Raw genomic sequence first — 15,201 nt, 5'->3', positions numbered from 1 at the left:
GTTCCTTTTATTTCATGCATGTAGAATTCTAGACCGACAGGCCATGCCAAAAAATATAACAGATGAATGTCAATCAAGATAACCCAAAAACCTTAAAAATTGACAGCAGTAAGCAATTTGATGGGAAAGCAGTACATTTCATACCTAGATGCTCTTAGTACTCTTGCCAAAATAAAACAAAATTGCAAAATATCAACCATGGATTTAACAAAGATACATTCTCCAAGAGAAATGGTAGCAGAACATCTCCAGGGATAGCGCTATACATGAAATAGACTACCAAGATTTGGTTACATTTACAACATTTGGCACTAAGTTTTCCATTGCAGCTACAAGATTAACTGCCACGCACAACTGTATATTATTAATGCTTATGATGCTGACAAGTTATTTCTTTTTATTCTATAAGATACAGACAGAATCAAAGCAAAATCGGTTTCCAGAAATGACCAAAACACATAGCAAACAAAGCCTGTTAGGACAAAGGCAGTTAAAGCCCCTGTTCAAATCACTGAAGTTCAATGAGAAGTTGTTTCTTTAAAACACTAAGAGACTGGAGAGATGGCTCAGCAGTTAAGAGCATTGGCTGCTCTTCCAGAGGATCTGGGTTCAATCCCCAGCCTCAACACTGCCATCTATAACTCCAGTTTCAGGGGATCCAATGCCCTCTTCTGCCCTCTGGCACACACATGGTACAGACACACATGTAGCAAAATACCCACACATATGATTAAAATAAAGATGAAAAATATAAAGAGCAAGATCCTACCTATGACAAATCAGTGCTGCAGAATCACCTGCTGACCGTGGGCTTCAACTTGCTGCAAAAAGAGAACTGTGATTATCATCCATAACCTTAGCAAGAACCAGAAGCAGAGGCTTTGAGAGCAGCAGAGCCTACACAAGGTGGGCATCCACTGATATGGTACTGGCCATGGACATATTAAAGCACATGGCTTTCCTGAGTGACATAAAGACCGTGATGGATACTAAGACAATAACCAGTTAGGGCTTCTCTTGCTGAACAGCCACGTAGCCCACATCCAGATCCCCCCAGACTGTGGTAAACTCTACAGAACTCAGTGACCTCCCCCCAGTCCCTAGAGCTGGTAACACCAGGGAACTGACCACACTATGGCAAAATTCCTCCAGCAGAGAGATTAGGAACTGACCAGGCCCATGGGCAGCAAGCACATTATCTCCATGGAGAAGTCTCAGGTGGCTTTCACACGTACATCTCACACCTGCCCTGGCAGATGTGGGAAGACCTCTCCCACCCGGATGCCCAGGTGTCTTGGACATATTGAAAGAGAACTGTAGGACTAGCCCTATGACACCATTCACCAGAGCTCCCTTAGCACCTGGGGGCGCAGGGGACCAGCTGGCGCCAGACAGGAAATTCCATTTTGATTTGACATTAAAAAAGGAGGAAAGGGAAAATGCATTGGAAGCTCAGGATTGCCCAGGGCTGCTAAAAACATCCTTGGTTCCAGAAGAGATCATTGTCTCAGTTGAGAAACCATCCAGGGTCAAAGGCTATGACTGGAGTGGTAAAGGTAGAAGACGATTTGAGGTAGGCGGAAACTGCAGGCTGTGGCAGCCCCCCAGTCTTAGAAGGCTCCTTCTGCCGATTTTGAAACCCTGTACATACCAGGAGCAGCTGTAGGCCTCCTAGGCTTCTATTCCATGAAGACCCCTAAGCTACTATCTTATTGACAAAAAACCAGCCTGTTTTGCCTACTTGTGAATACCAAGCAATTATACAGATAACCTAGAACCTACATCCATTATCCTTGGGCCATTTCTACGCCCTCCTCCCTCAGTCTACCACTGACCTCTTTCCCTGCTGCCTCAAAACTCCAGGCCATCCTAAAATAACGAAAGCGGAAAAGTAAAAAAAAAAAAAAATGTATCGAGGGCAAATGTTATGCTGGTTTTCTAAGTCAGCTCAGGCAAGCAGTCATGCCTACAGTTCTTAGTACATGCATGGCTGAAAAAGAATTCTTCCTAAATTCAGATCTACAGATTCCTAAAAGTTGTAAATTTGATATGTACATACACGACATACACTCCTTTCTCTATTTTCCTCATATCTCTACCTAGTATTCATCTTGAAATGTATATACAACACAGACATTCACACACATCCTAAATATTACATGGACTTCCTGATAGGCAACACAACTTGCCCTATAAAAATGGTTCAATTTCATAAAAAAAACAGTAAAATGATTAATGTTACCATGGGTTGAAGAATGAGAGAAAATAAAGAGGGACAAACAAAATTTTTAGGGTATGGATCTGTTCTGGAAGATGCTAGTATGGTTAATACTCCTATGTGTCTATCAATACTTACAGGTTCATGAAAGTGGTAGAGTTAATAATGCTACATCAATACTGCTATCACTGTATTGGTTGGTTCAGTACTTGCAACAAATACTACACAGCAATGTAAGATGCAAATGACAGTGAAACTGTAGTGGAGCAGGCATATGCTACATGATCAATTTTTCTCTAAATCCATAGGAAAGTGGGCATGGGCAGCTGCAAATCCACATCACAAGGCTCCACCGAGGCCAGAGAAGACTCAGGGAAGTGCTTCTCCTTAAACACACTAGTCCTTCAAGAACAGTTAGTTGAATGAGCAAAGAATGGACACATAACTAACAGTAAGGCCTGGGAGCTGATAATTTTGAAGCACAGCAAGGGGCTTGCCTGAGATCAGTGGCTACTTACCATATGCTAAAGGTCACAAGCCCCATCACACACAAAGGCACCATAGAAGACCAAGGGACGACAGAGTTGCTACAGATCCAAACTATATGTGAAACCAAGGACCCTATACACTTCCATGGGAAGAAAGCACAGAAATCCATCCTGGCTGTAGAAGCTGTGGTCAAAGTGAGATACTGCAAGACCTATGCAGATTTGTTGCTAATGCCACTGAGGTTAGCGAGGGTCTTCATGCTCCCCTCCCTAACACAGCACAGATCCAGACAAAGCATCAACAAGGGACCTGAGAACTACACTGTTCAACCTAGTACAGCTGTGCCAAAAACGCAAGCCAAATGCTAACCATCTTAACTCCACTGGGGCAATAAATAACCCGAATCTGATCTTACGGGTTTGAACTGCAATTACAAACTGTACCTTCTTCATCAGTGCAATTTGCTGCATGAAAGAAACACCACAGGGAAGGAAAAAATTTGAACATATTCCACCAAACCATATCTACTAATGTGATCATTGTACTTTAAATGTATTTTATTATACTTTGTCTTAGCTTTTCTGTTAATATTTTATCTCTTAAAACAGTTTAATGTTTTACTTTCATTCTTGCATAAATACCTCATAGTGGGCTTGCTTTAGTCTGCCCATCACTGGGCTGCGTGTGCTCTGTATTTCTCAAGCCGGCCTACTGTGCAGTGTCTACCATGGTACTCTGCTCACTTTCTTTCCCTCTCGTTCCTCCTTCTTTTCCTCCTCCTCTCTTCCCTACTGCCTTAGGGTTTCTATTGCTGTGAAGAGACACCATGGCCACAGCCACTCTTATAAAGAAAAACATCTCATGGGGGCTGGCATACAAATTCAGAGGTTTAGTCCATTATAGTCAAGGTGGCATGCAGGCAAACACGGTGCTGGAGAAGGAGCCAACAGTTCTATATCTGGCTACATCTACATCTCTGTAGGTGCAGGAAGAGAGTGCCACTGGACCTGGCTGGGGCTTCCGAAATCCCAAAACCCACTCCAAGTGACAGATTTCCTTTAACAAAGCCATGCCTATACAAATAAGGCCACCCCTCCTATTAGTGCCACTCCCTAGGAGCCTATTGGGCTCATTTGTATTCACACCTCCACACCTACTCTCTTTACTTCTTAACTATAATATTCCATAGCTTCATTAATCCCTAAAACCTATGGGCCTTAACAGTACCCCAATTTTCCCCTTCCACCTGATACTTTTCTTACCTTAGTTTTTTTCATAGCTGTTAAAATATTAACTCTTATCCTTACCATGTCTACTTCTCTTAGGTTCCGAGCACTTTAAATAATATTTAAATTATTTATTATATTATTGTTGTTGATGATGATGATGCTACTATTATGTGTGTATGTGATACATGGGGAGGATGCGCATGCCATAGTACACACATGGAGGTCAGAGGACATCTTTCTGAGTCAGTTCTCGCCTTCTACATTTATGTGCATTATGGGAATTAAGCTCAGGTCATCAAGCACTTCATGAACTGGACCATCCTGCTGGCCCTTCCCTCTTTCTCTCAGTCATTTCTATTCTAGTATAATATTCTATCTCTCACAGCTAGAGAAGTTAAAAGAAGCACTGTATTTGCATAGTGAGCCTAGTCAGTAGTAGTGCTTTTCTTAAGTTAATTCTATTCTGGGAGTAATATACAAGTAATATACCTTGAATATGGATTGAATGACAAACTTCTGAACACTTCAACTCTGCCATAACCCCACACCACTCAAATACTGTAAATAATTCAAATGAAAATTAAAACTAATCTAAAACTCCAAGCGAAGAAACCCCACATATGTGTAAATCCCAATGAACTAACATAATAAATACAAAAAAATTGAGGCTGTGTGACACACACTCCTGAAAATACCAATTGAACGTTAACAGCTTCCAAAAACAGTGAAACCAATGACATCTCAAAGAATTGCAAAGAATGATTGGGAATGTTTGATAAAATCAAAGGGATACAAATAAACTAAAAACTCAAAGCGAATACAAAGTAAAAACTGACTTTAGAAAATCAATATGGGATATAAAGCAGGATTCCATGCCAATAAAATACTAAAACAATATAATTTAAAATTTAAAAATGCAAGACTAAAAAAAATAAAAATAAATAAAAATGCAAGACTCAGTAAGTCTAATTTAAAAAACTCAGCAGGAAGTCTTACCAATAAAATGGCTCAAGCAAAAGAGAAGTTATCAGAAATGTAGGAAAAAAATATATGAATTAGGACATTCAGACACTGACAAAGACAAAACAAATGTGAACAGAACATAGGAACTCGGAAGAACACCATTAAAAGATCAAATTTACTCATCCTGGAGATGGAAGAACAACAGACCTAAGGCACAAAAATATATATTCAATTAAATGGAGCACTTGATACCCCAAATATATTTTTCTTCCTAGAGATTTAGACAATACAAGTTTCTATGAATATCAAACCATTAAATTTGGAGTGACTATCCTAATTCATCTTTAATTATTTGTTGTAGCCGGGCGGTGGTGGGACATGCCTCTAATCCCAGCACTCGGGAGACAGAGGCAGGCGGATCTCTGGGAGTTCGAGACCAGCCTCGTCTACAAGAGCTAGTTCCGGGACAGGCACCAAAACTACAGAGAAATCCTGTCTCAAAAAAACAAAACAAAACAAAAAAAAATAAAATTATTTGTTGTATTTTCCTTTTGTGATTGTTGGTCTTTACTGTCAATTTAAGAGGATTTAGGATTAACCTAAGAGACTGTGAGGACATTTCAGGGAAGGCTACCTGTGTGGAGAAGAGCCATTCTGAAGTTGAAATCACATCTCAGTGACAAGGTTGAGGGAAAACTTGCTGCCTTTCTGACAGTTCCTCTTCATGAACACATGAAACCGTAACTACTACTGCCATCTTCTGATGCTGCAGGAGCACAGCCATCCACTGTGTACTATCTCTGACAGCCTTCCACGGAGCTTCTAAGATGTACAGTTAGTGCTGTTTAATATATAATATATACTATACATAATGTACACTACACATTATATACATATATACACACATATATAATATTCTACTGCTACAGAACTCTAATACAGCTTTTCATCTAACACACACACTCATATTCCCAAGAGTGAACTCCAAGCCTTTCGCATCACAGCAACCAAGAGCTATGTCAAAGACGGGTTGATTTTCTCTCTTCAAAGCAGCATATTTCTACTTGCAGTTAATAGCACGAAAATTAAAATTAAGAAAAACAAATAAAGAGCTCAAAAATTTAAAAGAGACTGCTAATAGTAGAGAAAGGGGTAAAGCAAAAATGCAAATAGAATTCTATCCTTTCACTCAAAATGAACATTATTTTCAGTTACTTTTGTTAGTTGTTAAAAGAAAAAGAATCTTTCTGTGGCCTCAGAGATGGCTCAGAGGTTAAGAGCACTGGCTATTCTCCCAAAGGATCGTGTTTGATTCCCAACACCCACAGTCATACACACACACACACACACACACACACACACACACACACAATTAATCCTCTTTCTTTTACTGTGAGCTGACGAGAGAACTAAAGAAAGGATCAATATCTAACTTTAGGGTGAACTGTCATTCCACTTAAGGTTGTCACAGTCAGCAATGCTGATTACAGTGGCGCACACCTGTCATCTCAGTATGCCTCTGAGGCAAGATGCTGACAATTTTGAGGTCAGCATGCCTTATATGGTGAGATCTAGTTTGACCGAGGCAATAAAGATCCATTATCTACAGAAACCCCAATAATTATGACACTAATATATTCACTAATGCCTATAATAATTCAACCCTTCACTAGCAAATGTACACCCCCAGCATTTTCATTCTCAACATTACCCATAATACACTGGGGAGCAACTTGCTCATTTTTCATTTGAGAGCAATCATGACTATAGCCCAACACTCTGGCTCATGTCACTCACAGACCCATTGATGCACCCTACACTACATGCCCCTATTCTCCTTTCTTATACCAGACACACACACACACACACACACACACACACATCCTTCTTTTTGTCCAAAATGTTTACTGTGTCCTTTACTTTCTCCAAAGCAAAATGAATGTTTTCATTGCTGACCGGTAGCTCCAAACAGGGCAAGGAAGGAGGCTGTATTCTGAACTTACTGCCATTATACTTCAAAATCTAATTTTACCTTCATTATACCATCTTCACAGCAAGTAACACCAACGTCACAGCCTGTAAGTTTGGTAGGTCCCACTAGTAGCCCTGAATGACACAACCTGAATGTCTGTGAGCTTGGTGGGTCTCACGACTAGCCCTGAATGACACAGCCTGAATGTCTGTGAGCTTGGTAGGTCCCACTAGTAGCTCCATCTGCTTCTGTGTTGTAGGAAAGTAATAACAAAAAATGAAAATGTATTCTTATGAGTCCTGCTGTTATTTCTTTCAGTCAAGTCTCCGACTTGAGACTGGGGGAATGAATAGATTTCTAGACTAGGCACTGTTGTATTTTCCAGAATAGAAAGCTCACTCTCGAGTTTAAAGCACATGTTAATCTTTACCAACATTTGGTATCTATTTTAATGTTCCTAAAAGCTATTTTAATAGGTGTGAGATGAAATCTCACTTTTGTTTTAATTCGTATTTTTCAAATTGATTAGTGCACATTTTTGAAATCTTAAGTGGCCAAGCTGCAAGAGTAAATTTGGGAACTAAAATCTATGACAGGAAAATAAATAAAATATAGGATAGCTGAACAGCTGTATACAGAGGAATGACTGAGACGTTTATATATTAATATGGCTGCAGCGCAGAAGCCACAATGTGTGTAGGAACAACATGAAGATTATTAGCATTGCAACATATTTTTATTTATATACCTTAACATTATGCATCCTCAACTATATGATCTATAGCTGAAGAATCCATACACAGGCATGCTAAGGTATAAAATGGACCACAGAGACAGGCTGACTGGGAAACGCCCTCCATGCGCTTGCAGTGGTGCTATTTAGGAAGGCTGGAGAGCCTTTTGGAGGTGAGACCTTGCTGAAGGAAGTGAGTCACCATGGCACGGTGAGGGTTGAGGTGTAACAGTCAGGCTCTCCTCTTCAATATTTGCTTCCTGGCTGCTTATGCAGTGTTATATCAGCCTGCCTCCTGTAGCCATGCCATCCCTGCCATGATGATGTGCGTTCCCCTGGGCTGTACATGCTTCTCTCCTTGGACCACTTCTTGTCAAGAGTGGAGAAAAGTAACTAACACATACACCACCTGACCGCTTCACCTTGGGCAGCAGAGACGTCAGTCTGGAAAAAGCCTTATCTGGCAAATCAATGTTTCCTAAATAATTACACATTCACCATCTATTCCTTTGCCTGTACTTTTCTCCTTAAAATGCTTTCTATTATCCAACTGTTAAGTGCCTATGTCCAGAACTACTTTCTGGTCACTCGTGCCTGTCATTTCAGGACTCAGAAAGCCAGGGAAGAAAGTTTGTCCCAAGTTTAGGCCAATGTGGGCTACACAGTAAATTCTGGGCCACCCTGGAAACTAGAATAAGATATTGTCTGAGAAAACAAGTAAACAGGAACGGACAATAGTCCATTCTTTAGAATTTCTGTGGTTTACAAATGGTATAAAGGTGTCTTTAAAGCTTGATTCCCAGCACAGCGATGTTAAGAGGTGGTAGGACCTTTATGATGTAGGGCCTAGTGAAAGTTGGTTAGGTCAGTGGAGACACAACTCTTAAAATTAAAGTAGTTCTTATGGACCTGAAATAGTTCTCATCAGTGATTTAAAGTGATTTAATCAGTAATTAAAAGGCCTGGTTCCTCCTCCTTACTCTGGCTTCCCGTCTTACTGTGCAATGCTTCTCGCTCCACGTGCATACATTACTGTTATTGTGACTCCATTTTCTGTGGAGTGTTCATCACAGACACACATATGCCAGCGATGAACCTTCACAGCAGTGAGTTAAAGTACTTTCTTTATAATGGAGCTAACCATGAGTACCTCGGAATTGCAGAAAGACAGACAAGTCTATGCGGAATAAAAACAGAGGGACGCCTTCATCAGAGCAGCTTCTGTAAAGCATTAAATTAACCCTGAAACAAAGTAGATGCTGAAGTTTGGATCTGAAACGTTCCCTTAAGGATTGTGTCCAAACACTTGTTCCCTGCCTGCAGGTGATGTAAGACGACTCTGCAGAAGCTTTAGGAAGGGCCTTGCTGCTCGAAGTAGGGTACCAGTAGTTGCTTCGAAGAGTTAGAGCCCAATGATATTTCTGATCCTGGCCTGTTTGCTATCACACTCCAGTGACCATGAACTGAACTGTTCTTGCCACCAAGCGTCCCTTCCCATGATCTGTACTCTCTGAAACCATGAACCAAATCCAACTTTTCCTCTCTTATGCTGTTTCTGTTAGGTATGCCACAGTGATGCAAATGTCACCAGTGTAGTGAATGGATTTATTTGTAGAGCACCATATATGCCTTCCCAAAGAAATCTTGAGGGGAAGCCACAGGTGATTTGTTCATACTGAAAATACTCCACAAATTGTTTTCAATACATAGTCTTGACTGTCAACATCTTCCATTTTGTCCTCCAGACCATATGAGCTCTCTCCACTCTGGGCTGTGATCCTGGAGGCTAGCATATGTGTCATGAATAGGCTCCCCTTCTGTAGCCTTTGTTGGTGTTTAGCCAATCAGAAATACCATCAGGAGTCCTGAAGGAGGAGGGGTGAAGTATTTATTCTCCAAGTACAAAACCTAAAAGATTACTGGGTGGTGGTGGTGCACGCCTGTAATCCCAGCACTTGGGGGGCAGAAGTAGGTGTATCTTTGTGAGTTCAAGGCCAGCCTGGTCTACAGAATTGGTTATATGACTGCTAGGACTATTACTTAGAGAAGCCTCTTCTCAAAAAAACAAAAACAAACAGAAAACCCTGAAAGATTACTGTAGGGTGATTGTTACATTTGTTCAAAGATCATAACTCTATCCGGTGGACACTAATAGATCTAGGTATTAATTCTCAGCTTTCTAGGCATCATCCTATATGCATCTACTATTGGATATAAGAATAATAATATCACTTGGTATTACTTACGCTTAGGAAATGATTATATCTGCCTTAGTTAGGGTTTCTATTGCTGTGATGAATCACCCTGACCAAAAAGCAAGTTGGTGAGGAAAGAGTTCTTTTGGCTTATATTCCACACTGCTGTCACTGAAGGAAGTGAGAACAGAAACTGTAACAGAGCATGATCCTGGAAGCAGGAGCTGATGCAGAGGCCATGGAGGGGTGCTGCTTACTGGCTTAATTCCCCTGGCTTGCTCAGCCTGCTTTCTTATAGAACCCAGGACCACCAGCCCAGGGATGGCACCACCCACCATGGACTGGGCCCTCCCCCATTGGTCACTAATTGAGAAAAATGTCTTAAGCTGGATCTCACGGAAGCATTTCCTCAACTGAGGCTCCTTTCTCTCTGATGACTCTAACTTGTGTCAAGTGGACACAAAACCAGCCAGGACAATGCCCATGTGATGATTTCCCTATCCCCTACTTGGAACTTTATAAGTAGTTACAATATTAAACTCTCTGAAAATGACTCAGTATGAGTTGGACCTACAGTTTTAATAGGACTGTCATTTGTATAATCAGAATCACTATCCACATAATAATTTACAGCATTTATTGAGCATTTACTGTGCATCGATTTGATGTGCAGATGTAATGAGTCACTTTAATGATAATTCTCAGAAGAAAACATTTTTTTTCTATAAATTACCTCAATCCTCCTTTATTTTTAATCCAGATGTTTTCTTTTCCTTGTCACTATTAAAAGAAATGTACTACCTCTCTGTCCATGGTGCAAAGGAATGAAATGGATAAGCAAGCAGTCCACCAAGAAATCCAAAACTAATAAGAGTAAGAGAAAGGACACGTGTTGGTGACATCGAGAACAAGATGAGCAAAGCATGAGTAGAAAAACTGCACAAAGCCAACTGCATAAAGCACTTAACAACCTGGGAAAAGTTGTTCCCCACCTTCCGCTCTAGGAATTTTTTTGTCCTTCTGTCACAGAGAATTATTTTAAGCCTAGAAGGGATAAGGAGAAGTAAAAGGAAAGACAGATTATAAGGGGGATGACGCTTATGATAAGGCAATGACAGAAAGAAATTGTATAAATTGGTTTAACAGAGTTTTAAAGATAGTCACTGGGAAGAGGAATAAAAAGGAGTACTACCTTCAAACTAGCCAGAAATGCAAAGCATCAATATCTAATCAAGAAATGAGGTGCTTTACCACCCTGTCTCATGCTTTGTCATGGGAACAACACCACATACCGCATGTGCGTGTCTGTGCATTCCATACAGTCATAGATTGTTATTCATGTATGTTCTTGTTCTCTCGCAAAACACAAGATCCTTGCTTTTATGTTGAAGCACATGTCACTTTCTAAAAAGCTTCCAATGTTCCTGGAATGCTACCTACTCTGTTTCCAATGGTTCTGCTTCTCAGTGTGCCAGGGAAGCGAGAAAGGGGGGGAACACTTACTGACTGGTTTGGGAAGGCTAACAACAAAGAAGGGTTTCTGTCTCCATTAACTTGACCCTTTCGATCTCATTTTGAATCACACTCCACTTTAGCTGCTTTATTCCAGGGTACTAATCCACTTGGGAAACACAGAGAATTGCCATTTCCTTTCAGATCAAGGGCTTTAGTTATCACTCCCTTTGTCCTAAGACAAAGAGACAAATACACGAATCCAATCACAGAGTAATTATATAGGAATAACAATTAGGTATCAAAAAAGAAAATTTCATTAATTAGACCAATTATCTTATGGATTCTTCAAAGCTATAGTGAAAAATATAATAGAGGTTATTGGGGTCTAAGATGTAGTTTATAGGAATAAAAGAGCACTTTAGAACATTAACACATCCATTACGTATTGCCATCCATTCATTAAGCAAGTGTTTCTTGCTGCTTTGTGCATATGTGTACACCTGTGTGTGTTGGGGAGGGGGGTACGTGCATGTGTGTGTATACCAAATTATTTCCCAACTTTATTTCTGACAGGATCTCAGTGAACCTGAGCTCAGTGATTTGACTAGCCTGGCTGGCCAGAAAGCTCCAGATATCCTTCTGTTTCTGTCTCTTTTTCTCCAGTTTTGGGATTACAGAATATGTATGTAGGTGCAGGGGATACAAACATAGGTACTCATGATGGCGTAGCAAGCTTTCTATTAGTGCCTTCTCCTTGGCCCCACTAGGCAAGGATCCAAGCTCCTATTTCTTACCAAAACTCAGGTGCAGAGCTGTGGAAATGGCCAGGAGGTTTAAGAGCTTGCCCACCAAAGCGTAAAGCCTGGAGTACGTACAGAATCCCAGAACCAATGTAGTAGTCAGGTGGGCATGGTGGTCTTCCTATAATTCCAGCCTTGGAAGGTGGAGAGAGGGCATCCCCCTAAACAAGCTATGAAGACTAGAGACATCAACAAGTACTTGGTTTGATTAAGACAGCCTGCCTCGGTGAATATGGTGGAAGATCAAGTGAAGGTGAGTCTAGAAAATGACCATGGATGTACACATGAATGCATGCACACACATATTAAAATCGAAAAAAAAAACTCAGATGCTTCAGGAGTCCTACTCAATTAACCAACCAATATTACTAGAGTAAAAGCTATGTATAAAAACTTATTCTTTAAATAATAATTTTTTTTTTATTTTCTGGAATTATAAGTGATCTTTATTCTTGTGGAGCATAGTCTAGTGAAGATGTTCGTTATTAAAACAACACAAATTGATTGTTTTCAATATTATCTGTACTAGAAATAAGAAGTACAAAAAGCAATGTGTCTTGACCACAGAGAAAACTCTGGATATATGGAGCAGTTTCATTAAGAAGTGACATTTGAGTCAAAAATAGAAAGATGATTAAGAATTAAGAGGGTAATAGGAAGTATATGCACAAGTTACATGATATACAAATATGACACTATCATAATGGCACCAATTTATTAAGATTTAAAGAAGACAGCTGACTCCCTGGGAACCCATTGGCACTCCGGTCAGGGAAACAGGGCTGGCTGCAGATTGTCACCTCTCCCTCTGCTCAAGTCCAATCCCCAGTCTCATCCCTAGCTTGGCAGGAGACCTATGGCACCTTCCTCCCACCCCTTTCCCCATCTCCAGCGGATCCTACAGGTCCTCCACTCCTGACTGCCCTCCCCGACTCTTGTTTTCTCCCAGTTCCAGCCCCCTAACTCCAACAGGCCACTCTGAGGGAAACAGGAAGCCTGGCTGCAGATCTCCACCTCTCCCTGGGCTCCTCCAGACCCATTCCCCTGTGTCACCCCCAGCTCTTCAGGAGACCTTCTGCTGAGGCCTCCCATCCCCCATCTCCAGTGGATTCCACCCGTCATCCCCTCCTTCCCTCCCTTCCCCAACTCATTCCTTTATCCCAGGCACCATCTCGAGAACACACAACTCCAAACACACAGGCCACCCAAGCTAGGGAAGCAGGAAGGCGGACTGCAGATCTTCACCTCTCCCTGGGCTCCTCCAGATCTAATCTCCCCGTCTCCTCCCCAGCTCTGTTGCAGCCTCCCTTCCCCCTGCCCCCACCTCCAGTGTATCGCACAGATCATCTCCTCCAAATTTCCTTCCCCCACGCCCATTGCTTTGTTCCAGCCCCCAACTCTAGCAGGCACCCCCTGGGAATTCACAGGCCACTCAGACCAGGGAAGCAAGTAGGCTAACTTCAGATCAGATAAGCAATTTAAACAGACTGGTAACCCCCAGCGAAATAGAAGCAGTCAAGTCATTAAGAGTCTCCCAACTCAAAAACAAAACAAAACAAAACAAAACAAAAACCAAACCAAAAAAAACAACAACAACAACAACAACAAACCCAGGGCTAGACAGTTTTAGCACAGAGTTCTACCATAGAGGACTGTTTATGTCAATACTCCTCAAAATGTTCCACACAGAATAGGAACACTGGGAAAACTGTTCATTTTATGAGACCACAGTCACCCTGATACCCAAACAATATAAAGACCCAAGCAAGAAAGAGAACTACAAACCAACTTCCCTTAAGAACATAGATGTGAAAATATTCAGTAAAATACTTGCAAACCCAATCCAAGAACACATCGAACGATCATCCATAATGATCAAATAGGCTTCACCCAGACGTGTAGGGATGGTTCAACATATGTAAATGAAATTCAGCATATAAACAAACTGAAAGAAAAAAGGCACGATTATCTCATTAGAACCTGAAAAGGCCTTTCACAAAATCCAACATCCTTTCATGACAAAAGTCTTCGAAAGATAAGGGATACTGGGGAGCATAACTAAACATAATAAAGGCAGTTTACAGTAAGCCTCTAGGCAATACAGAGAAACTCAAAGCAATCTGCCAAAATCAGGAACAAGGCAAGGTTGTTCATTCTCTCTATATAGTCAATAGTACTTGAAGTCTTAGCTAGAGCAATAAGACACCTGAAGTCAGAAATTGGAAGCAACCTAGATGTTGCTCAACAGAAAAATGAATAAAGAAAATGTGCTTCATTTATACAATGGAGTATTAATGAGCTGTTAAAAATGGCAACATGAAATTAACAGGCAAATGGATGGAACTAAAAAAATCATCCTGAGTTAGGTATCCAGGAAGACAAATATGGCATGTATTTGCTTTTATGAGAATATTAGGTGTGAAGTCAATGATAACCAAGTTTTAGTCCGGACAACCACAGAGAGTGGGTATAAGGAACTGGAGGGAACAGATTTCTTAGGAAAGGCAAATAGAGGGTTGTGAATGCATCCATGGGGCTGGAATGGCAGGATCAAATGGGGAAGGAGGGAATTGAGGAAGGGAATACGGGGAGAAACAACTAAACTTAAGGGACATTTGAGGAGTAGTATGGAAACCTAATACAGGAGAAACTTCTTAAAATATATACATTCATGATACAGATGACATTGCCAAATAACGGGGAAGACAAAGTCCCAACTGGCCAACTCTTTTCACCAAAGGAAGCTTTCAGTATCTGAATTAAATTACATTTAATTGAGTTGTTAGCCAAAAGGGTCCCTTGGGAATCCCCAAACAACCCAAACTGTTGCCAAAACTATAGGCTGCTTCCCACAAACATACAGCCAGGCCCTACTGCTAAAGATAATACCTACACAACTCACTGAACATGGAGATGGCTAATCAATGCCTATACAGAGCCTTCACCCCTACTTTTAGGTGTCTTTGTTCCAGGAAGGTACTCTGCATGCTTCTGGAGGACAACCATAAACACCAAGCCAGTCACAAACCCTCTATCTACAATGGTGTCCTGCCTGCAAGATATGCTAGGGTAATGGTGGCACAAAGCACTGGGAGTAACCAACCAATAACTGATGTGACTAAAGACCTACTCCTTGTGATGGACCCC

General features: G+C 41.0%; 1 protein-coding gene across 3 annotated transcripts in view; it reads right to left on the bottom strand.

The window, feature by feature from the left end:
* Nucleotides 1-15,201, bottom strand: part of Klf8 (KLF transcription factor 8) — a 155,281-nt gene that overhangs the window by 104,329 nt on the left and 35,751 nt on the right. For 2 of the 3 annotated variants that reach the window (XM_050129674.1, XM_050129673.1), the window contains one exon: nucleotides 770-821. The exons of the other annotated variant lie outside the window; for it this stretch is intronic. The gene's annotated coding sequence lies outside the window, so the exon portion shown is untranslated. The remainder of the gene's footprint in view (nucleotides 1-769; nucleotides 822-15,201) is intronic. 3 annotated transcript variants of the gene reach the window in all.

The sequence above is a fragment of the Alexandromys fortis genome, unplaced genomic scaffold (assembly GCF_014885135.2).
Source record: "Alexandromys fortis isolate MF-2015 unplaced genomic scaffold, M_Fortis_MF-2015_v1.1 scaffold_318, whole genome shotgun sequence".
NCBI lineage: Eukaryota > Metazoa > Chordata > Mammalia > Rodentia > Cricetidae > Alexandromys > Alexandromys fortis.
The sequence above is the reverse complement of the archived record's forward strand: the minus strand, read 5'-3'. Positions and strand labels throughout refer to the sequence as shown.